Source organism: Myxine glutinosa, chromosome 1 (genome assembly GCF_964187855.1).
Source record: "Myxine glutinosa chromosome 1, kmMyxGlut1.1, whole genome shotgun sequence".
NCBI classification, from domain to species: domain Eukaryota; kingdom Metazoa; phylum Chordata; class Myxini; order Myxiniformes; family Myxinidae; genus Myxine; species Myxine glutinosa.
In genome coordinates, this window is record NC_136261.1 from 415,941,649 (window position 1) to 415,966,601 (window position 24,953).

The 24,953-nt window shown below is 44.9% G+C and overlaps 1 pseudogene across 1 annotated transcript in view; it reads right to left on the bottom strand.

The window, feature by feature from the left end:
* The window catches only part of LOC144889617 (E3 ubiquitin-protein ligase Midline-1-like), a 489,173-nt pseudogene that overhangs the window by 29,597 nt on the left and 434,623 nt on the right, over positions 1–24,953 (bottom strand). Inside the window, exons 2-3 of the transcript XR_013621925.1 lie at positions 10,753–11,420; positions 7,567–7,662 (exon numbers count right to left, since the gene is read on the bottom strand). The product of XR_013621925.1 is annotated as an E3 ubiquitin-protein ligase Midline-1-like (transcript). The remainder of the gene's footprint in view (positions 1–7,566; positions 7,663–10,752; positions 11,421–24,953) is intronic.

Genomic DNA, 24,953 nt, shown 5'->3' on the forward strand with positions numbered 1-24,953 from the left:
GGACACACACCTTCCCCACCCACAAGACCCCAAAACATATCTCCTCCCCCCGCTGCCATTCAATTCTCAACACAACTCAGCACACTTCATAGATGGTGTACAATAGATGTTTCACAAGTTTGCCATGGCCTGCCGTCATGTGAAATCCCCCAGTTCACAGTCCAAATCATTACACATTTCCATTTCCAAAACACATTTCAAAACTCAATAATCATCACTTGCTCATATTTCTCCAACCTCACGACCACATGAAAACACATCACCTCTACACATAAACACACGCCACCCACAAGACACTGTGTGGCCCCAATTCCATCCCCCTCACCGACCATGTCATCACTCTCACCCACCTCCAAACTCCAAATTACACCTCCCCAAAAATTTCCACAAGCAATTTCTGAAGCCTGGGACAGTACTCCTCAAAACACTCACCTCAAGTGCAGGTAGTTGCAGGTTGGTCGAGTCCAAAGGTGCCATCCACCCTTCACAATCCCAAAATTTCTCATTGAGCCTATCAAATTCTTCCAAATTTCACTTTTATCCCCACTACTCTGGCAGGTATGTGGATCCGCATCCGACGGTGATCATCGCTACACAACTACCAGTGGCCACGACAGCTCTGCACCTCCACCGTGCAAGGGTCATCGGGACAAGGTGAGCTGTCAAAACGCCAACATGGCCCAGGAGTGTCCACAAGGGTGCGACCCACCATCCATCCTTTGGCCCCCCTGTGAGGAACACGGCTGCACCAGCTCCAGCTGGCCAATGTGGTGAGCACCTGCTGCCACAACACACACTACCGCACACACAACCTCATCCCTGGGGGAGACGGTCGCAGTGCGTGGCATTCCCCTCACGTCACCTACGCCGCCCTCTCATCCCCCAGTCCACAGAACCACAGCCCCCCAGTGCTCACCCACACTTGACCACACCAAGGTCCAGTCAACAGCCATGCTCCACCAGGAGACTCACCCAGAAGGCATGGTCCACACACCTCGGACACACACAGCACCACATTGACCCTCAGGCTACACAACTACATCCCCATGACTCCGCGTCCCAAATATTGGCGCAGTCGCCCCCATAACCAGTCGAAGGCTGTGTCCTGCTACCCTGTCAATTTTATCACAGCCTCCAACACTTTGGTCTACACACCTGGATCAATAATGGCGTCACTATACAGTGTCCATCATTTCTCTTCACAAAATTCACCCCTTAATTTATGTCTAACCCACAGATTACCCATGCCAAACATTTTTCACATTTTACTAAACTCACCAAAGAGAGATGCTTTGCCATACACATGCCAGCCGAGCATGGCCCATATGCTCGGCTCATTACACATTCCAAATTCAACACTCCCATGGCTCCCTTCCCAAACCAAGAGTCCATAAATCATAACGGAACATCTGCGGAAGGTCACTCTCACACCATCACGTTCCACAGATGCCCCAATGGTTGTCCAGCAGGCTATAATCCATCCCTGTCCATTCGGTTCGACCTGCGTCCATAGACCAACCACCATGCCAGGTCACCACATTCTGGTTGTCCCAGAGTCTCAGGGAGAGGGTGTCAGGTCGCATGCCCGGGTGGTCACTACATCAGGCCCAAGCTGGCCATCCACAGTGCCACAACCAAAGCACGACCCACAACACCTCCCCCTTGTGGTCCTCAATATTTGCCATCCCAGGCTTGAGAAACCACCTCGGTCCCCCCTGGAAGTCTTAACCCCCACCAGGGTCCCGTGACCCTGTTGGCCCGAGCCAACAGCTCGGACGGCGCCCCAACGGACAAGGGACGCCACACTCCACCAGACCCCCGTGGGGCCCAGGTCGTACCTTGACATTCAAGGCTGGACCCCACGTCCAAATCTCGCCAGCACAGCCCCCCAGCTGGCTGGCATCACCAAATTTTGAAAGGGGCAACTTTTGCCAGAGGCCATCACCATCGACCTCTCCATATCCAAATTCCGCAGCCCGGGGACCAACTCCAACCAAGTCTGCTCCAAATCACATTCCCATTTTAATTTAATTTTAAATTTCCGTTTAGAAATTTTGGCCCCTGGTGTCCAATCACCACAGCTGCAGGTAACAACCTCTACCATCGGTTGTTCTGCCCCTCCCTGCAGCTGGTCCAATTTCCCTACGGGGACCAAATCTCCAGACGCTCTATCTCCCGATCCCGCAAGATCCAAATCCAGCCCGGAGCCAACACACTCCTCCAACTGGTTGTCCAAATTTGGAGCCTCTGTTTCCAAATCATAGTGTATGGTGAGAGTCCCCTCGGTCATTCCAACCACCTCCTCGGACCAACTCACCTCATTACCCAGACTCCTTTGGGCCTGGTCAAACCCTACCCCCATGGGACTGTCCCAGGTCCCCAGCCGCTGGATCAAATCATCCTCATCATCATCATCACAAATCGTTTCTGCCTCCGCCAGGCTTTGATCAATAAATACATAGTCCGGCTCCACCACATGGACCCCCACTTGCTCTGCACCACCGCCCTGGTGCTGCAAGGATTCCAATTCGTCCCCCAGTTGGGGTGTTGTGACATCCACCCGGTCCCGACAAACAACCAGGCCACCAGGTGGGAAACATTCCCCATTACAATTTGCACATTCCACGCTCACCTGTGCGCATTCCCATTCACCTGTGGACACTCCACGTTTACCTGCAGGCATTCCCCATCTGCCTGTTCACATTCCCCATCCACCTGTGGACATTCAGTCTCTCCATCTACCTGTGGGCACTCCACAACAATTCACTGCAACCTCAACATACGATCTTCACAATACAAATTACTTGATCACTCCAGGGAGAAAATCCCAGGCAGTGTATAAGCACAAGACCCAATTGACGCCTATAGGTCAATCATCGGGGGTCAATTTTTTATCCAAACATAGCCCTCGACCATCTCTGGATGAAAGAGGAGGCCATATAAAGTTTGGTCGCACTGATTCCTCCAAGGTCCGAATCCATAAACAAACAAATAAACAAACTTTCTTTGTATATCAGATATAGCAGAGTACCCTCCCTCTGGGTGGGTCGAGTTTGCAAATTACTTACAGGAAAAGTATCGTCTGTGTTTTTCAAGAAGTCAACAGATGTTTATGTGGTGTGTGCTTTAAAGATTCTCGATGGTCTAAAGCAGGGGTCGGCAACCTTAGGCACGCGTGCCACCATTGGCACACGGCAGCGTAGTCATTGGCACACTGGCGAAAGCAGTGCCCTCTCCACTGCATGCCAAATCACCTATTGAACAGCCATTGGCTGTTGTGCGTGTGGCACTATAACAGTATTCCGGTGTGATTGTGCAGGGTGATGAGGTAGATGGATCAGAGCAGAGTCACCATTCCAATTCCAAATTATATTACTGGAATAATAAATCAAAGATGCACAACATGAGATGCCGGCCTGGCGCATTCAAACACAATATTCGCGGCAACCGGATGTGCTGTAAGAACAGTGGTGTTGTTCACAGCAGATGGTCCGAGGCTGCATCTCCACTCATTATTATTATTTGGACTGGTTTCTGAGTTTTAATATTATTAATCATCATTATTCTGAATTGTATAATAATCACAGATATAAAACAGGAGATGCAGGCTTGGTGCCTTCCGATATGCCGTTCGCGGCAACCTGAGGTGCTGTAAGAGCGGCTGTGCTGTTAACATCTGGTGGTCAGCGGTTGCATCTCCACTCTTTGTTATCATTCAGGCTGCTTTCTGCGTTTTAATATTGATCTCGTCATTATTTTGAGTTTTTTATGGGGTGGTTGTAAGGAAAATGGGGGTAGTAGTTTTTCTCGTAACACGTGGCCTGTCTTATTAGTCCCCTCCGGTGTACACCGTAGGGGACTATAGGTTTGCACTCCGTCCCTCCGTCTGTCAGTCTGTCGATCCGTCAGTCCGTCACGCAAAGAACAGCTTTCTGGACTTTTTTTTCTAAACTCTTAATGCTAATGATTTCAAACTTGGTACATGGTTTCGTCATGACAAGTTACAGATCAAGTTCCAACTTCACGACGTTTCAATCATTTTTTGACAAAGTTATGGCACTTTGACATTTGGGAATTTCCCCAACAGTTTTCCGGACTATAATTTGGAGTGCGGTGAGTCATAATGCTGTCTTCTATGACAGTGCTACCCAATGCCGGTAGGGGACATGTATTGCAGCGCAATCTATCTATAATTCCAGTAATCTCTGTGTGTTTGTTTGTTTGTTTGTTTGTTTGTCTGTGACCGCTGTTTCTCGACAACCACGGGTCCGATATACTTGAAACTTGCCAGGTATATTGCTGGGGACCCGAGGATGTGCCTTTTCAAGGTTTCATATTAATCGGACAATTACTTACCGAGCTATGTCCAAAAAACGATTCAACCAATCAGAGAGCAGCGAGCTATCGCGTGTGCCGAACGTGGCGAACACACTCTGCCTCGGACGGCACATTTGAGAGCGTATTCATTTATTTCCCGTCGGCAAACTATGTTGGCGCTATGTTGGCGTTAAACGATGTTTTAAAACTAATTAAAACCCCGGGGGGATTGTCACTGTACTCGCAAGCCGTTCGCCGTTCGCTTTGGCGTTGCGAATGGACCAAAACATTTCATGAACCAAACCATTTCATGTAAAGCGTTCGCCGTTCGCTTTGGCGTTGCGAATGGACCAAAACATTTCATGTAAATAGAGGGGGGGATATAATTTTAGATATAGATATAGTACGGGCATGCCCTAGTACTCAGAATGCTTGTTTAGTTTGATTGACGGTACGGCCTCCCGCTCACATTTCCCACAGGAATTGCAGTGAAGCAGTTCAGGTTCGGTAGATGTTTAGTAAATGTTTCTTTAAAATGTTGTTGCTATGCATGTAGCCTATATGGATGGAATAAAATTCCATGTCTGTTGGAAATATTTTTTTGATGTGGTGTCAAAATTAAACTTAATGTTAAACTTAATGTTGATATGGCACACTAATTAACAAGAACATTACAAACTGGCACTTCATGTCAAAAAGGTTGCCGACCCCTGGTCTAAAGGGTATATTCCAATCATAGTTAGTGTCTAAAGGGTCAAAAGGGTCTAATCTCTCAAGCATGCAAAAAGGGCCTAAAAATGTCCAAGTGGTCTAAAGCTATAAATGTTCAAGTGTCCAATATGTCTAATCTGTCTGAAGGGTGTAAGGGGTCCAAATGGTGTTGAGGTCCAAGTGACTTAGGGAGTGTAAAGGTCTACAGGTTCTTGGGGTCAAAAGGGTATAAAAGGTTGAAACGGTGAAGGAATCTAAAAGTGTTGAAAGGGTCTCAAAAGTAAAAGTATTCTTCAGGGTATTTCAGGGTCTTTGCGATCTAATCTCTCAAGCATGTAAAAAGGGTCTTGGAGGTCTTTAAAGGCTAAGGTGGTGGATGAAAATACCATGAGGACAATCCACAGGTCGGACTTTGTCTGTGTGCCAAATTTGGTGGTTGTCGGCACAGCTATCTTTGCAAAGAAACACGAACACAAACAGACAGACAGAAAGACATCCAACAAATTTTATTTTTTTCGGTAATTATTTATTATTTACATTTGGTATTGTTCCAGGACCTGGTTTTTTTAAAGACAGAAGTATTTATATTGTTATGTCGATGTGGTAGTGATATGTAGAGCAGAAAGATCCGATTAGGTAACATGCTTCATGTGTCGTGGTAAGGAAAACTACCTGTAATAAGTTCTTCATGTGTAGGCGTTTGTCGGGTTAAGATGTATACTTGTGAATCTACCAGGAGGTTCGAGTGATAAGTAAAGTTAGGGATTAAAGAGTAGCGCCCCTGTGTGTCATCGCCTGGTCAGCCAACCCTTTGTCCCATATGGCACTGCACACCACGTAGACACGTAGTTGCGACCCTTAGTGCAACAATAAATTCCCTTCCCTGACGAGACACTGGAAGATAACCAGCAAAAGGAAACCAGGCCGGGACACCGCCGATAATGGCCGCCGCCACCTACACCTCCAGCGGGCCTATTCACCTCGAATAGCATGCACTATGACCACTGAGTAGGGAGCGAGGTTGGGAGTCACGGTGGGCGTGGGCTTGAGCGAAGCTGGGAAGTCGGTGGAAGGGACTGATTGGTTGGCAGAGCGCCAAGGCTGACGTCACAGGCCAGCAGATATTAGCGAGGGCCGAACGCCATTTGGGGACAGAGTTGGTTCGGGAGAGAGAGAGAGAGAGAGAGAGAGAGAGAGTGGGTTCGAGAGTGAGTCTTGAGAGAGTTGGTTCAAGCAGTTTCTTTGTGGCAGTGGGTCTTGTGCCGAGTGAGTCTTGAGAGAGTTGCTTCTGGCAGTGAGTCTTGAGATGCAGTGGAGTGAGTGAGTTGGCAAGCAGAGGAGTTGGCCAGCAGTGGAGTTCAGACAGGGAGAGACTTGTAAGAGTTGCTTCGTTAGCTTGAACTTGGCTCGAAGCGGCACTTGGCATGCAGTGGACTCACGCTCTTTTCCCCCCTTTGCCATTCTTCGTCGTTCTGTGTTCGTGCTCGATTTGAGGGTCGACCTTGTGTGGAGCTCGCTGGCTTGCGTTGGACGCGTGGTGCTGGAGCGCGGACCTCGTGGGTGGTGAGTGGATAGGAGCTTGGAGCGAGGTCTGGTGGCAGCCGAGCGGGGCCGTGTTACACGGAAGACGACCAGAGACAGATAAGACCGAGCTATGCGTTCCCCCCTTACATGACGAGAAGTGTTATTTTGGTATCATATTCCCTCGTCTGTGGTTGAGATCTGTCGTGTGGGGACGTCCCAATTTAGGCCATTATTTGATTATCGTCGCGTTTTATTGTATCAGGGCCGGAATAAATCTATATTTTTGTACATTTAATTTGGTGTCTGTGTCAAGTTAATTTCGGTTGCAGGATCGAAGCTGCGCCGGCGCACAGAAGTTAAGCGCTTCTGCAGCCTCCATTTTCCGTCTTCCTCCCGCACGGCAATAGTAAAATCTGGTTTGGTTGTTGCCTCCGAGTAAACTGTTCAGGTCCATCCGTGACTCTGATGTTAACTGGAGTTGCACGACAATATTTACAAAGGTGCCCACAAAGCCAAATAAATAATAACATACACCCTAATTAGGTGTTGTCTCCTCATCCTCAGGGTGCCACGTGAAAGGGAAGGATGGGAGGGGAGGAGGGAGATTTCTGGGAATGGAGGAATTATTTTCTTACATTTTCTGCCCATGGTACCCCGAAAACGACAAAACTTGTGACAGGAACATATTGGGCAAGTCGTTCACTCAGACACACACATACACAAACATCCATACATACCATTGGTGTATTGTTTGTTTGTTTATTTATATAATTCGTTGACTAATTAATTGTTCTCTTGCTGCATTTTTTTTTTTTTTGCAGAGTTCGTTAGTTCACTTCTAAAAAAAATTATCATCGCACATTCCTTCACAAAACAACGATGACTTATTCGAAGAGAAATAGAGGTGTGAGGGAGCACCTCCCTAGATTGCATTCCTTTTTTAAATGGGGAACCAGGTGGGGGACATGACCCTATCCAAGTTTCCAAGAACACCCATTCCTTGATGATTCCCACCTCTGTTTTCTCTTCCTCTCTCTGAACCTGCCGTAGTTTGGATGCAACGCTCTGCATTGACTTTGACACGTGAGGATACTTTGCAGCCAAAACATCCTGCACAGAATAAAGAAGCAACAGAATGAAGAATAGTGAACCTGTGGTGGATTAAAAAGGAACATCCTGCACAAAATTAACCACAAAGCACAAAATTAAGACGACATTAACCACGAAAACTGTCTCAGCTGTCTTGAAGGTCGATGTTTAGTGAAGCACTGAAGCAGTCATGATTACATCACTCTACATTTAAATAATTATATAATTATATCAGGGGTAGCTGCACTGACATTACATGACGTCATCGTGACATGTTGGTATGAAGGTAAAGATCGATATATTTTGTAATTTAAATTGCTGGAAAATGTTTGAAAACCTAAAATGTCCAACAACAAAGATCGAACCATTTAGAAAGTTTTCTCTGGGATTGAACTGTTTTCAGGATGTGGTTTAATGGGATTTTTATATTGTACGCTGATTTGATATAAAAATACGAATTTAATCCAAGGGATTTTTCAGATTGGGAAGAAGATGAAGATCCCCTCAATTGAGGTCTGGATGATAGATTGGTCACCTGTTACTTGGGTTTGAATACCTTTGTGGTTTGTCCAAGATGTGATACACAGGGTCTTGTAATGTAGGAGAAAGACCATGAAAGTGATAGAGTGTATCAGGTTATTCAAAATGAATTCTTCTTCTTTTATATGAAGCACATTTCTGCAGGTTATACCATTTGCTGGGGGTGCAGGTGTGTCACTGATTCAGTGCCCTCTAAGTCAGAGCGTTAATTTGTGATCCGTTCAGGGAGCTGGCGATCAGGAAAATTTGATTTGTACTGATTTGAAACATTCCAAAGATAGTTAGTTCAGTAAGTTTTATAGTTGGATTGCAGGAAACGAATTCCCGACATCTCTCTGTTTATTTAAACACACCTTTTTACGTGAAAATTCTGTGATGATGAATCTTTATTTAACCTTCATTCGTCTTTAAGTCCAAGGATTGTAAGTAGCTCAGGCCGTCAACATTCTTCCTTATTCCAAAACAAACATATTTTGGTGAAAGCTGAACCCTTGTCACATCAACAAATCAACAATTTCACCTTTTATCAGATGGTCACCTGAAAAAAACTTATTCATTTCCCGTCACGTCTTGTACAGGTGAATGATCAACAATGGCACATGATAAATAATTCTGATGATAAACTCATTCCCAGAAATCTCACGTTTATGAGGAATATTCCACTACGATGATGTAACAAGCTGTACAGAAATGGATAATTGTCAATCATATAAATTAGCCCCGTGGGGGACTGACGGTTATATCCCCATGCCCCACTCTACATATTGAAGTTGAAAAACGCGACATTAAAACAACAAAGAGCAATCAGAGATCGCAGACCCTCGCCAAGATGTGATTGTGAGGTGTATTTTGTGGGTAGTTTTTGTACATTCTTTCATTATTTTGTACAACCACACTTTCATCAGACACGCGTGATACATGACATCCTCTTCATAAAACTGAATTCAGTATTGTATTTTAAATATATATATTTTAATGAGGCTGTCCTCGGGGTCATTGGAGTTCCCAGGGTCTTTCACATCCATGGAGTATTTTGGGTCATCAGGGTCCGATGGCTCTTTTGGGTCCTTGGGGTCTTTTTGGTCTTTTGGGTCATTGGGGTCTTTTGGATCTTCGGAGTCTTCAGGGTATTTTGGGACTTTTCCTTTCCTCAGGGTCTTTTGGGTCCTTGGGGTCCTCTGTTTCTTCATGGTATTTAAGGATCTTCAGGGTATGTTGGGGTCTTGATGGGGTCTTGATGGGGTCTTAAAGGTTCTTCAAAGGTCCAATGGGTCTCAGCAGTCCAAAGTGTCAAAAGGTACATTCCGATATTACATAATTAATAGACAGGATGCCACTGACTTCAAACAGTACGTAATTAATAGATATATTGAAAGCTCACATTGCTGGAGAAGATAATAAAGTGGTGCTTCTTCTTCTTCAAACAATAACTTCTGGCTGCCAGACCGTAAGACCAATCATATTGAAATTTTAAACACGTGTTCTGCTTTGCGACTACGTCATTATTGTTCAAGGGCAGCAGCGACTACGTCATTATTTTGAAGTTTCACATCGATCAATGAAGCAGTTCAAGAGGTAGAACTTTTAAAATATTTTTGTTCAATCCAATATGGCCACCAAACCATGTGACGTATGAATTATTCAAGGGCAGCAGTGTATACACAAGGCACGGGGAACATATGTTTGAAGTTTCCGTTCGATCTGTTGAGCCGTTCTGGAGGAGTGGCTTTTTACAGTTTTATTCTTCAAAAAATCATTGCCGCCAAACCATGTGACCTATGACGTCATGGTTGTCCTTCTGGAAGTTTCTCCCATCTCCACACAGGATCTCTGGAGCTCAGCCAGAGTGACAATCGGGTTCTTGGTCACCTCTCTTACCAAGGCCCTTCTCCCATGATTGCTCAGTTTTGGCCGGGCGGCCAGCTCTCGGAAGAGTCTTGGTTGTTCCAAACTTCTTCCATTTAAGAATTATGGAGGCCACTGTGCTCTTGGGAATCTTCAATGCAGCAGAATTTTTTTTGATGGCTTCCCGAGATCTGTGCCTCGACACAATCCTGTCTGAGCTCTGCAGGCAGTTCCTTCAACCTCTTGGCTTGGTTTTTGCTCTGATATGCATTGTCAGCTGTGAGACCTTATAATCTTATATCGACAGGTGTGTGCCTCTCCAAATCATGTTCAATCAACTAAACTTACTACAAGGTGGACTCCAATCAAGGTGTAGAAACATCTCAAAGATGATCAAGAGAAATGGGAGGCACCTGAGCTAAATTTCAAGTGTCATAGCAAAGGGTCTGAATACTTATGTCAATGTGATATTTCAGTTTTTTCTTTTTAATAAATTTGCAAAACTTTCTAAAATCCTGTTTTCTCTCTATCATTTTGGGGGTATTGAGTGTAGATTGAGGAAGGAAAAAATAAATTTAAATGATTTCAGCATAAGGCTGCAACATAACAAAATGTGAAAAAAATGAAGGGGTCTGAATACTTTCTGAATGCACTGTATTTCAGCTAAATAACCAAAATTAATATGGATATAATACATACAATAACCATTTTCACTGATTTACTCACCTTTAGTTCAGCATGAGCAATCTCCACACCAACAACGTCGTGGTCCCGATGTTGTCCACCTGTGCAAGTGACGCACATCAAGCTCCCATCATCCTTACAATAGAGTAGGATTGGTTTTCCGTGCTCAATGCATCTTAGTTCCTCAATCTTCACTCCCGGATCCACCAGTTTGTGCCCTTTCTGTTGATGAGGCTTCAGGTGTTTCTCACAGCAGAGGATCTCACAAGGTACACACCTCTTGGCTGCCTCTCCATTACAAAGCTCACAGAAGCTCTCACTGCCCCCTGATTTAATTCCTTCCTTAACATTCACATCACCATGTTCTGCATCTTGAGCCTCAACCCCTAACCCAACCTTTCCCTTTTTCAACTTCATATTTTCTACCAAGTTGGCAACGATCACATTCTTCTTGAGCTTTGCTTTTGTGGAAAAACCTCACGGCAATTTGGACAAACATAACCTGCATCCTCTTCCCTTTTCTCCCAGGATGTCTCCAGGCACACACGACAAAACGAGTGGCCGCATGGCAAACAAATGGGCTCCTTGTAGAGTTCAAAGCACACTGGGCATGTGAGTTCATTCAAAATAACTCCCACATCAGAGGAAGAAGAAGAAGAGGCCATTTCCTTGGGGTGAGAGAAGAGCGTGGAACAGGGTTGAATTGAAACCTGCAAATGGAGATTGATAATTAGAAAATCGTAAAGTAAATAAAGAGCAAGTATATACATATATATTGTTGCAGCCACAGGTTCTGGGGCTTGCTAAAAGGGGAAGATTCGGTCCCCCCGGACCTGAGTCAATCGGGCATGGATAAACTCCATGACCTGAGCAGTGCCAATCAATCTACCAGGTTCCCAAGGGTCCCCAGTCCAATTATTGTTTACATTTGGGTCACGTCGTTTTCCAACCGGGTCTCATGCCCTCGATATGCACTGCTCTTATCTTTTAAATCTTTATGAGATGCAGCTTTGCAAAAACTTCCAGTGCACATCGGACATGGACTGGAGCCAATTAATTAGTTGTGGTAGAAAACCTCCCAGACTAACACCACAGGTGGACTGTGCAAGACCAATAGAAGAAAGGACAGGCACAGACAGATCGGAAGAACAATCAACAACGAGGCGGTTTATTTATAAGGACGAGGCGACAAGGGGGAGGATATAAGCAACAAAAGCAATTCAATGGTACAAGCATCATCAAAATGGACAAGGGATCAATAATGCACAAGGGATTAACTAGAAAGACACTCTTCCACATCACGACGTCGACCAATATGCCTCCACCCACATTATTACATCATTATACATACTTGTACCAAGTTTGATTTAAATCCCTTCAGCTATTCTCTCGTTATCACATTTTTACCTGACATCACCTCTGACCTTTTAACTCTTGATGCAATAATCCAATCAGTTCATCTTTGCATCATTATACATACTTGTACCAAGTTTGACATAGATCCCTTCAGCCATTCTAAAGTTATCATGGTCATTAAATAATTGTAACTTAACATGACCTCTGATCTTTGACCTCTTGACCACAAAATCAAATCAGTTTATCTTTGCATCGTACTATAATTATACAAAGTTTGTTGAAAATCCCATGAGTGGTTGACAAGTTAGCCTGGTAGTATAATTCTTACGTGACCGGACATCTGACATTTGACCTTTCAACTCTTGACCCCAAAATATAATCAGTTGATCTTTACATCATTATACGTACCTGTACCAAGTTTTAATTAGATCCCTTCAGCAGTTCGCAAGTGATAAACCGATCACAGACTTTGACCTTTTGACCCCCAAAATCAAATGAGTTCATCTTTGCATCATAACACATAACATATGTGTACCAACTTTGGTCAGAATCCCATCACTGGTTCACAAGTTATCGCGGTAACATAATTTTACCTAACATGACCTCTGGCCTTTGACCTCCTTACCCCAAAATCTAATCAGTTCATCTTTACATAATTATACATACCTGCAGCACCAAGATTGACGAAGATCCCTTCAGCCGTTCTCAAGTTATCGCGGTAACGAAAACCTATCATGGACAGACGGATGGACGGACAGCCAGACGGACAAACTGAAAACATAATGGCTCCGGCGACTTTGTTGGCGGAGGCATAAAAATGGACAAAGCACAAAGACAAAGAGCAGAGTTGTCCTGATCTACATCGTTTATACTGTATATATTCAGACACAAGGGCGCCAATCAGACATCACGAGGAAGGGGAGATGAAGAAAAAGAAGATAGAGCAGTCGCTAAGGTGAGGGGTAAAGAGGAGGACTACTTCGTTGGGATGGGTGGGGAGGAGGTGCAGGTGTGGTGCAAGAAAGAAAATGGAAAGAGGTGCGTATCTGGAGGGTCCCTCTAAAAAGAACGGTTGGTAACTTTGTCTTGGACTTTTCCGTGTTGAGCTTATTGGGCATCCAGAGTGGATGTTTGAAGAGAGTAAGATTTGGTGTATGAGGTGATAATTAATCGACCTGCCCTTCCATATTGGAATGGGCCCGGTATGGTGTCTGGATTGCTCGCTTGCCCAGAGCTCCATCCTGCCAACTCCATTCCACAGCTCTGTCCCGCTCGCTCCGCTCCAACAGCCCCAACCCGCCTTTCCCAGTATCAGTGAGGAGGTTTTCAGCCAGGCATATTAAATTAAACTAAAGTAGTACACCGACTATGACATCACACTGACGTCATGCACTTACATTGGTTTATTATTGAGCCTAATATAGTTGCTGTATGTTGTAATATGGTTGCTGCACATTGTAATATGGTTGTTGTATGCAGTATTATGGTCGCTGTATGTTGTAATATGGTCGCTGTATGTTGTAATATGGTTGCTGTAATATGTTTGTGCCCTAGTCGTGCTGTTAAATAACATCAGGTGGGTTGATTCAGCCTGTCATCCTTCTGATGTTGGCAAAATGAGAACCAAGGTGGTATAAACAGGGGGCACTGCATCAGCGGCACAGCCACACTCCCAGCAATGATGCAACCATCCGCCTTTGGCTGCTAATGGAATATAACAATGTGTGTGTCGTTGGCTGCTGCCTCAACCGTTTAAACATGGTTGGGTTTCAAGAGGTGCAACGGAGACCGAGCAGTGTCCACCTCCGTGTGTGCAGGTGCATGTTTGTATGTGTGTCTGGATGAGTTAGATGGCTTTACCCTCCTGTTGGTAGGGGTTAGGGGGTTGGTATGCCCAAGATCACCTTACGCTCCTGTTTGTGGGGGATCGGGGGTTGGTATGCCCAAGACCACCTTACTCTCCTGTTGGTGGGGGTTAGGGGGTTCGTATGCCCAAGATCACCTTACGCTCCAGTTGGTGGGGGTGAGGGGGTTGGTATGCCCAAGTTCACCTTGTCCTCCTGTTCGGGGAGGCATGTTGAAGCGACAATGTTCTCATTCCAATATGGAATGTGTTGACAAGTTTCTCCTCTCACCACTAATCCTCCCCAGTTAAAGTCTCATTTATTGAACTGCATTATTTGTTGTAAATCATTCATTGGATATAATCGATAACTTTGTATCTATTGTAATCCTGTGTGTTGTGTTGAGTTGGTGAATCCATCATTTGACGGCATTTTCCTTGATAGTAGAGGAAACGAAAGTGAAAAAGTGGCTTAGAAATTGATTTGAAAATCATTTCATGTTAGAGACAGGCATCCAGTGGGAAGAGTTAGGGCATGGGGTGGTGCATTGGGAAAGGGTGGATGCCAGCTGAGATTTTCCTAAAAAGGGTCATTTTAACCCCTTTTTTGCTAAAAAAAAAGTATTTCCGAAGTGTTGAAAAAGAGAAGAGATGTTTGTAACAATATCCCATTTATTTGCCCAGCCATTTTACTCGACATGGGGTTTTTTACATCATTTTGTTGCTGATGATATTGCCTACAAAATGCATCTCAGTATTTTAAAATATATATATAATTTTATTTTATTTTATTTTTTTTATTTTTTTTGTATACAAGATCGAGGGTCGTGAAAGAGCGAACATTAATCACACAGAAAGACAAACAGACACATAAAACATATAACATCGGGAGCGGTAGACAAGATGGGGAGAGAGGGGGAAGGACACAAACACAACATTTGAGAGCAGGGACCGAGAGACATGGAGACATCGAGAGATCTGAGAGAGGGCGAGGACTTTGGGGGGGGGGGGGCATGGGAAGGGGGCGGTGGGAGAGGTATAAAACATATGGACACTGCCAGGACTTCCAGGAAAGAAGTTGGAATTTCAAACAAGGTGGATCTGGGGTGAATTAGCGGGGGTAGAAAAGATCAAGGTTTTGGATGGGGGAAGATAAGAGATGGTGGTGAACAGCTGTTTTAAAGACCTGGAGGGAGGAGTGGGATTGAAGGGAGTGAGGGAGTTTGTTCCAGAGGCGGGAGAAAAGAGGAATGAAAGAGTGAAGGTGAGCAGAGAGCCGAGATTTCGGCAGTTTAACCATCAGAGGGTTGCTGGCAGATCTTGTGCGACCTGTAGGAATATTTGGGGGACAGAGCACAGAGAGAGCTGGGGGTGCAAGGCCGGAGAGGAGTCGGTAGAAGACAGAAAGACCACCTACCTGCCTGCGGTGAGTGAGTGAAAGGCCCTCAGAGATAGCTTCATCGCGGGAGATTCCAATAATTCTGAAAGCTTTGGTTTCAACAGCGTGAAGCCGAGCTAGGTGTGAGGCAGGAGCACCGGCCCATAGGGGAGAACAGTATTCCATTGAGCTGCGGATGAAAGCCTTGTATGTGGTGAGGAGCTCAGGTGTGCCGAGGAAGGACTTCGCACGACGGAGGATGCCCAGTCGGCGACTGGCTTTGGAGGCCAGCTTGGAAATGTGGTTTTCCCAAGAAAGATCATGGCAGATAGTGAGACCCAAAATCTTGAGCGACAGAACTTCTTGGAGAGGATTGTTGAGAAAGTAGATGGGAGGGTTGTCCAGTCGATCTTTTCGGAGAGACATAGTAAGAGTGTGAGATTTGTCAGGATTGAAAGACATGTTCCACTTGTTTGACCAGTCTGTGATTTTGTCCAGGTCTTCAGAGAGTGAGGAGGCAGCAGACTGCCGATCTGAGGGAAGAGGAATGGAGCGGCAGAGAGTGGAGTCATCAGCAAAGAGATAGAGAGGATTTTCGAGAGAGTCAGAGAGATCATTGATGAAGACCAGAAAAAGCACAGGGCCCAGAACACTGCCTTGGGGAACTCCAGCCTGAACAGGAAGAGGAGATGAGAGAAACCCATTCAGGGCCACACGTTGACGACGACTAGAGAGGAAGTCCGCCAGCCATGCGTGGAGATTTCCATGGATACCAAAGGAGGAGAGTTTGGTGAGCAGAGCGGGGTGCCAGACCGTGTCGAAGGCACGTGATATGTCGAGGGAGACAGCTCTAATTTCCTGTTTGGCATTGAGGACCTCCATCCATTGTTGAGACAGCAGAAGCAGCATGTCCAGAGTAGAGTGACCTGGTCTGAAACCAAATTGATGATCAGAGATCAAGCCATTGGAGAAGAGGAAAGATTTCATATCCGAAGCAATGATGGATTCTTTGACTTTGCTGATAATTGGGAGAAGGCTGATTGGTCTGTAGTTGCTAGGATCTGTTTTTGCACCTTTTTTGTGCAAAGCGGTGATGTTGGCTGATTTCCAAGCAGATGGCAGTTGACCTTGAGCAAAAGAGAGGGTGAAGAGAACAGAGAGAGGGTGAGATAGAGCAGCAGAGCAGGATTTTAGGACCCGTGGGCTGATGCCGTCGGGTCCAGTTGCAGAATCAGAGTCGAGGGTTGACAGAAACTTTTCCACCTTGTCAGGAGGAAAGGACACGGAGTCCAGGAGCAGCAGGGTACGACTGGGTATGGTGGGTACAGAGAGGGATGGGTTTGGGACACAAGATTTAGAGGCAAACAGAGAGTTGAGGCATTCAGCTTTTTCACGTGCGGAGTCAGCTGTGTAGCCGTTTGAGGTAAGGGAGGGGATGGAGGGGGAACAAACACCAGCACCAGAAACGGATTTGACCAGACGCCACCAGGATTTGGAAGAGGGAGACAGATAAGAGAGTTCGGTCTTGAGAATGGAGAGATATTGTTTCCTGGCTCTCCTGAGGGTGGACACACACTTGTTTCGGGCTTTGTGAAAGGAAATGAGATTTCCTTCCGTTGGATTTGCTTTCCAGGAGACGAAGGCAAGTTGTTTCTGGGCAACAGCCTCACCACAAGATTCCATGTACCATGGACGGGAGGAAGGGTATGACAACTGAAGACGAGATGGGATAAATCTGTGCATGAGAGAGAGCAATTTACTTTGGAAGAATTCCCAGGATGAGTTGATGTCAGAGGTGGTAGAGATGGGAGACCAGTCCAGATGATTGATGGCTGCTTGAAGACCGTGCCAGTTGGCCTGAGTGAAATGCCAGACTCGTCGACGCTGAGCAGGCTCTCTGAGAATGGTCAGAGAGATGGCCACTTTAACAAGGACATGATCAGATGATCCGATCGGAGCAGAAGAAGAGCAGCAGACATTTTCAGGGAAGTTAGTCATAACCAAGTCCAGAAGAGAAGATGTTCCATTGACTGAGATCCGGGTCGGGAAATTGACAGATTGTGTCAGTCCCAGTGAGTCGCAGAAGTCCTTTGCTGAAGAGCCATGGCTGGTGAGAGAGGTACCCACACCCAGCCAACTGGCATGGTGACAATTGAAATCACCACATATGAGGAAGAGAGAGTTGGGATGAGTAGATAGACGTTGGTCCATATCATCAGACAGCGAGATGTAGATGGAGTCATCACTGTTTGGTGGACGGTACAACACACATATGAACAAGAGGTGGGAGTGAAGGGGAAGCCGTAGCCAGAGGTATTCCTGGGGGTGAGGTGGAGAGAGTGCAGTGCAGGGCGAGTGAGGAAGAGAGTTTTTGATAAAGATAGCAACCCCGCCTCCAGGACGAGGCTCAGGTCTATCATACCGGAGGAGGGAGTAGCCCGGGAGAGATACTATGGAATCAGAGACATCATAAAGGAGGAAAGTTTCTGTTAAGCAGATCATGTCTGGTTTGACAGAAGCAACCTGTATGGAGAGATCAGTTAAGTTTGAACGAAGGCCCCGGATGTTTGAGGTCCATACCGTTAATGAAGAGGAAGGGGGAGCATCAGATACAGAACAGGGGGGAGGAGGGGTAGGGTAAGATGTGGAAGAGGTGGAAGAGATAGGGAGAGCTGTTGAAGGTGTGTCAGAGATTTCAGAATAGCTCGGAGAAAGGGAAGGATGGGGCGGACAAAAGGTTTGATGGTGATTGGGTGAGCCACAATGAGGTGTTATTTGAGGAGGGGGAAGAGCGAGGCAGAAGGTTGGGGGAGATGGAGGTGAGAGTTTGAAGGGGGAAGAAACGGGGAGGACGCTTTGAGGAGGGGGAGTGAGAGGGGGGAAATTGAGAAGCAATGAGGGTGGGGAGATTTGAAGGGGAGGGGTGAGGGGGGAGTTTGGGAGGGAAGGGACAAGGGGAGGGATTTGAAAGGGATGGGATATGGGGGAGATTTGGAGGGGAGGGGTGAGGCAGGAGTCTAGGAGGGGAGGGGTGAGGGGGCGTCTTGGTGGGGAGGGGTGAGGGGGTAGTTTAGGAGGGAGGGGGCAAGAGGGGAGATTTGAAAGGGATGGGTGATGGGGAAGATTTGGAGGGGAGGGGTGATGGGGAAGATTTGGAGGGGAGGGGTTATGGGGAAGATTTGGAGGGAAGGGGTGAGATTGGATTTTTGAAAGTGTACGATTTATGGGAAACGAACATTTATTGCAAAATGAGTTTCTTGTGACCTTCGAGTTAAAAATACGTTTAAGGATGCTGGATGGAGTGCAGGAGAGTTTAGGGAATGTAGAAAAAAGGCACTATAGGAGATGGATATTTTTTTTGGGATGAATTGATTTGGTGAGCAAGTCGAAAGCAGCCTTTTAAAGAAGAAGAAGAAAAAGGTGTTATAAAATATGACGGAATACATAACTTGAGGGGAAAGTGTAAACATTGAAGGTTAATGAGTGAAAACTATCTGGGGAAATGGGGGAGAAACACGTGGTCGAAGAACGAACGAAAGAATAAGAATGAATAAACGAATGAGAACAGAGAAGGAAATGTTTTTTTTTTTTGTTTGTTTTTTTTTTAGTTGAGATTTACACAAGGAAGTAGGCTATGGGTGAAAAGCCTGGGAATACAGAGAACGAAAGTTATTGGATCACAAATGACGGACCGCTGAGAGAAAAACAAAGCCTCAAGATTGTACAGTGCACACTGTACAAGGCCTCAAGACACGACACGGCAAACAGACGATCAATTTATGAAAGATAAACACCGAGAAACAACCAAAGTTGCACACAATAACTTCACACACCGAAAGATAAATACAGTTTCGACAAAATACAATTGTGAACAGACAACTTCGAAAAACGTGGAGACCGTGTGGAGCTTCGAAAATCCCTCCCACCGTCTCCGAGATCTCGCGAGATCTCCTCGCGAGATAATTAAGAGATAATTAACATTCGGAATAATTAAGGGGTTACCATGGTTACAGTGGGGGTCAAAGGTCAACCTATGGCAAAAATATATAATTTTCTCACTTTCTAATAGATAGGCAAAATGCCATATAAAACTAAATTTACTGGTTCCAATTGCTTTTATTTATCAATCCTCACATAGAAGAGCAGTTTTTAGTGAGGGAAGATTGATGTAATACCCCTCTGTGGGCAATTAGTGAAGGGTGAAAATTAACCTTTTCTTCAAATATACATAGAAATTGTGAAAAAAAACCTCTGTTTTGTATTTACCGGTACATGGAATTGTTAAGTGTGATGTTTTCGCATACAGTATGCATTGGAAAATGTCTCCAAATCACCATGGTCAAGATTCCTAGTATTGTTTGAGACTCCATCAAAGAAGAAGTCCTCAAGGCTGGTGAAACAGGAGCATCCCTAGTTGAAACATTTGTCTCCACTCGCCTCATTGAGAAGTCAACAGACTTTCATGCTACATTATCTAGGAACAAAACACCATCAATAAGCAGGATGTACAAAGTAAGCATTCAACCAAGTGGAGCTGGCAAACAGAAAGAGATCAAAGCTGACAGGAATCTAATCCAAAGACTATTTGTGGCAGCACAGGGAGGGAGAGATGTATACCTGAATGACATCCTGAGGCATGAGCTTTCATCAGTCCCACGTGCACTAGCAGACACCAATGGGAAACTCCATTCTACCGACAAGTCCCAGCTTCAAGAAATGCCGACCAAGGACATAGAAGTGTCAAAAAACCTTCCCAAGAGTACAGCAAAAACCTGCTTGATCATTGACGGCCCTGCACTGATACAAGCAATTGGCAAGCCTGAGAAATCAGAGACTTCTGGAGATCTGAGCAATGTATTCTGTACCAATGTCTTCAACCGCTTTGGTCCCATGTACTCCAGGGTTGAAGTTGTGTTCGATCGGTATCAGGAGGTCTCCATCAAGTCTGGCACAAGGGAAAAAAGAGCCGGCAAAACCCGCCCAATCAGACGTGTCATCAGTTCAAAGGACGTGAAGCTCCCCTCCAACTTCAACTCATTCCTCAGCCTCTCTGCCAACAAGGCTGACTTGGCAGCATTTCTTTCTGGATCTCTCATGGAGATGGCGAAGGAGCTACAGCCAACATATGAATTAGTTGTTGCCGGCAGGTTTGAGGATTTGATGAGGGTATGGATTTCTACCGGCAGGAGCACCAACTCCATGAACGCAAACCATGAAGAGGCGGACACCAGGATCATCCTGCTTGCCAGGGATGCGACACTACAGGGCTACCAGAGATGTGTCGTTCAATGCCGAGACACAGATGTCCTGGTTGTGGCACTGGGCCTGCGAGATCACCCATCTCCAGAGGTGTGGTTCAGTTCAGGATTGAAATCCAAACGTCCCTTCATCCCCATCCATCAGATCTCACTACCAGAAGACCAAATTCAGACAATTATTGCAATCCATGCACTAACAGGTTGTGACACAGTCAGCCAGTTCGCCGGTATAGGGAAGAAGACTGCATTGAAAGTGTTCACTGAAGAGTCAGCATGCCTCCAGAAGATGGGGTCTAAAAACATCAGCGACCAATTGATCCAAGACGCTGAGAAGTTTGTGTGCAAACTGTACCTAAAAACCACCCCTCTTCGGCAATTGATCAAGTTCGCTGAGAAATGTTCCTTCAAGGAAAGCGTTCGCTTGATGCTCTTCCCCCCTCCAAGGATGCACTGGAAATGCATATTCGTCGAGCAAACTACCAATGCCTTGTCTGGACGGAGTCACCAAGCCCAGTGCAAGATCTGCCTGATCCAACAACCAGTGGATGGAAGAATGATCGTAGTGGAAACCTCGTTCCCAATTTGATGACCCTGAGCCCTCTTCCAAAAGCCTTGCAAGGAGCTTGTGAGCTGCTTTTGCACATCTGGTTGTGGAAAAAGATGCGGCTGTTTCCGTGCAGGACAAAAGACCTGCATTAGTGCTTGCACTTGTAGGGGATCATGCACCAATTCACAGGATGATGATGAAGATGTGTAGGTAGTCGGAGCCCCAGTTCAAACTATGTCATCCGTAGGTTGTTGGCAAACAGAATAAAGTCTCAAACAATACTAGGAATCTTGACCATGGTGGTTTGGAGACATTTTCCAATGCATACTGTATGCTATAACATCACACTTAACAATTCCATGTACCGGTAAATACAAAACAGAGGTTTTTTTCCACAATTTCTATGTATTTTTGAAGAAAAGGTTAATTTTCACCCTTCACTAATTGCCCACAGAGGGGTATTACATCAATCTTCCCTCACTAAAAACTGCTCTTCTATGTGAGGATTGATAAATAAAAGCAATTAGAACCAGTAAATTTAGTTTTATATGACATTTTGCCTATCTATTAGAAAGTGTGAGAAAATTATATATCTTTGCCATAGGTTGACCTTTGACCCCCACTGTAACCATGGTAACCCCTTAATTATATATATATATTAAAATATACTGAGATGCATTTTGTAGGCAATATCATCAGCAACAAAATGATGTATAAAACCCCATGTAGAGTAAAATGGCTGGGCAAATAAATGGGATATTGTTACAAACATCTCTTCTCTTTTTCAACACTTCGGAAATACTGATTTAGCAAAAAAAGGGTTAAAAATGACCCTTTTTAGGAAAATCTCAGCTGGCATCCACCCTCCCACGATGCACCACTCCATTCCCTACCTGTTTCCATTGGATGCCTGCTTTTAACATGAAATGATTTTCAAAATGAATTTTTCAGGCTCATTTCCTCTACTATGAGTATTCACATAAAGAACTAGAACGCCACTCAATAGAGCGCATACTCCTGCCGTGGGTCAAGTTGGAATAGTACGATTTCACAAAAGTTTGAGGGAGTAGTTCAGTGACAACACAAGACAAGAGAACACAAGACAGACATTGCACAGATATATATTTAGAATATATAGAAGATAATGTTAAAAAAAACATGGCAATTTCACTTACATTTTCGGATTCAGTGTTCAATTCTAAATAAGTGAGTGTATTTTGAGGCATGTGTGACTTCAAATAAAATTGTAAGCCAGGAAAAACGTTCGTTTCATTCCTTAGGGATACAACATGTAAAACTGGCCCAAATGTGAAAACAAAACTTGCTCATTTTAAGTCGTACAAGCTAATGTGAACACTCATTCTTCTGGGAAGAATCCCGTGCACATGCTGGTCACACTTATAACTCACCTACAAGGTCACCTACTCACCTACACCTACACTCACTCACCACAAGTCTTTATAAGTTCATCAAATACTGACACTGCGATTGACATTCCCCGAGGTAAATGTTGATATCTCTTCTGATGTAAAAAAAGAAAAGAAAAAAAAAAAGTTGTAAACCATTATACGTATCAAACGATAAATTTTATGAAACGGGAAAACCTAATACACACTTTGGTGGCTTTAAAGTGACAGAATATGTCTTTATTAGAAAAAAAATGAACATTGAAGATGACGCTGCTAAAAAAAATACACCGCTCTAACGCATAACCATGAGTTTAAACTACATTTACAACAAATATGAAAACTATTTTCATATCACAATGTTAAATATGGAATATATAGAAGATAATGTAAAAAAAAAAAAATGAGCCCTATCTTCCAATGGTAAAAAATCCTTCAGAAAAATCGCTGGATCCAGATTAATATCCTGAGGTTCACCAAAAACTAATTAATTCTTCCTTATCCCAAGGGCAATCATCCCACCAACTTTCATCCAAATCCGTTCAGAACTTTTCCAGATATATTGTACACGAACACACAAACACACACACACACACACACACACACACACACACACACACACACACACACACACACACACACATACATACACACACACACACACACACACACACACACACACACACACACGAACGAACACACACACACACACACACACACACACACACACACACACACACGATCGAATGCATTACTCCCTGGCGGAAGTAACAATCCCCGAGTATTAACATTCGGAATAATCATTCAGGGTATTAAATGAAATGACAAACTGGATAAGAAGATCATCAGAAGGTGCACTCGATCATCACAAACAGGTAACACAACAGAGTGCCGGGTGTCTCATGACAATGTGCTTGTATCGCCAAAAACAGAAACAGAGATTATAATGAGATTTCATGAGTGAAACATCTGATCCATCACTCAATGGGAGTTTTAATAAAACAAAGTTCGAAAGGTTCACCTGGTATCATCACTTCCGGTTCCAGCCTCTGAGCTGTGGATGTGCGATTTTCACCTCAGCAAACTTCCTCAAAGATAAGTCTTCCCCGGTCGTTTTTGTTGTTTATTTTGGTGTATAACTAGCATAACTAGTATAACTAGTTCCACTCCTCCCTCCAGGTCTGCAAATCAGGTGTTCACCACCATCTCTTATCATCCAAAATATCCCCATCCAAAACCTTGATCTTTTCTACCCCCGTTAACCTACCCCTTCCCACCTCCTTCAAATTCCCTGTTTTCTTTCCTGAAATCCCTGTGGTGTTCATCTTGTTTATCGCATGTACCCCGCCCCAGCGCTCTCTCTTCCCCAGATCTCCCGATATCCCTGTTTTCCACTGTTATTGTACTTCCCCCTCACCCCCTCTCGCTCTCTTTATTATATTGTAGTGGTTACCTGACACAATTCTCTTGTACCGGACCCAATTCTCTTGTACCGGCCGGTGACGTAATCAGCGGGCGGTCACTCGGATTGCATACCACGCCCCGTTGAGAGGCGTGGCTTACTGTTTGAATTTGAAATACTAGGGCATGCCCGTACGTGGGTGCAATGCCCGTACGTGGGTACGTGGGTACGTGGGTGCGAGTACGGTGACAATCCCCCCCCCCCCCCTCTATTTACATGAAATGGTTTGGTTCATGAAATGGTTTGGTCCATTCGCAAAGCCAAAGCGAACGGCTTGCGAGTACGGTGACAATCCCCCCCCCCCCCCCCCTCTATTTACATGAAATGGTTTGGTCCAAAGCGAACGGCTTGCGGAGTTTGGTAAAGAAATCGCCATAGCGTGCACAAACGCGCAGGAAAGCGAAAGAATCGCAAATTAGTTTTAATTAGTTTTAAAACATAGTTTAATGCCCGAGCGAGTTTAACGCAATCGCAAATCGCATCGCAAAGCGAAAGAATCGCAAATTAGTTTTAATTAGTTTTAAAACATAGTTTAACGCCAACATAGCGGCAACATAGTTTGCCAACGTGAAATAAATGAATACGCTCTCAAATGTGCCGTCCGAGGCAGAGTCTGTTCGGCACGTTCGGCACACGTGATAGCTCGCTGCTCTCTGATTGGTTGAATCGTTTTTTGGACATAGCTCGGTAACTACTTGTCCGATTAATATGAAACCTTGAAAAGGCACATCCTCGGGTCCCCAGCAATATACCTGGCAAGTTTAAAGTATATCGGACCCGTGGTTGTCGAGAAACAGCGGTCACAGACAAACATACATACATACATACATACATACACACAGAGATTAGTGGAATTATAGATAGATATATTGCCGCTCGGGGTAGCCATTTTCAGTGCATTCGTGCCTATATTGGGCACGAATTGTCGCGTCTATATTGTTGGAGTTCGACGTGGGAGCACAGCTCCACAATATGTTCCATATATTCGCTCTT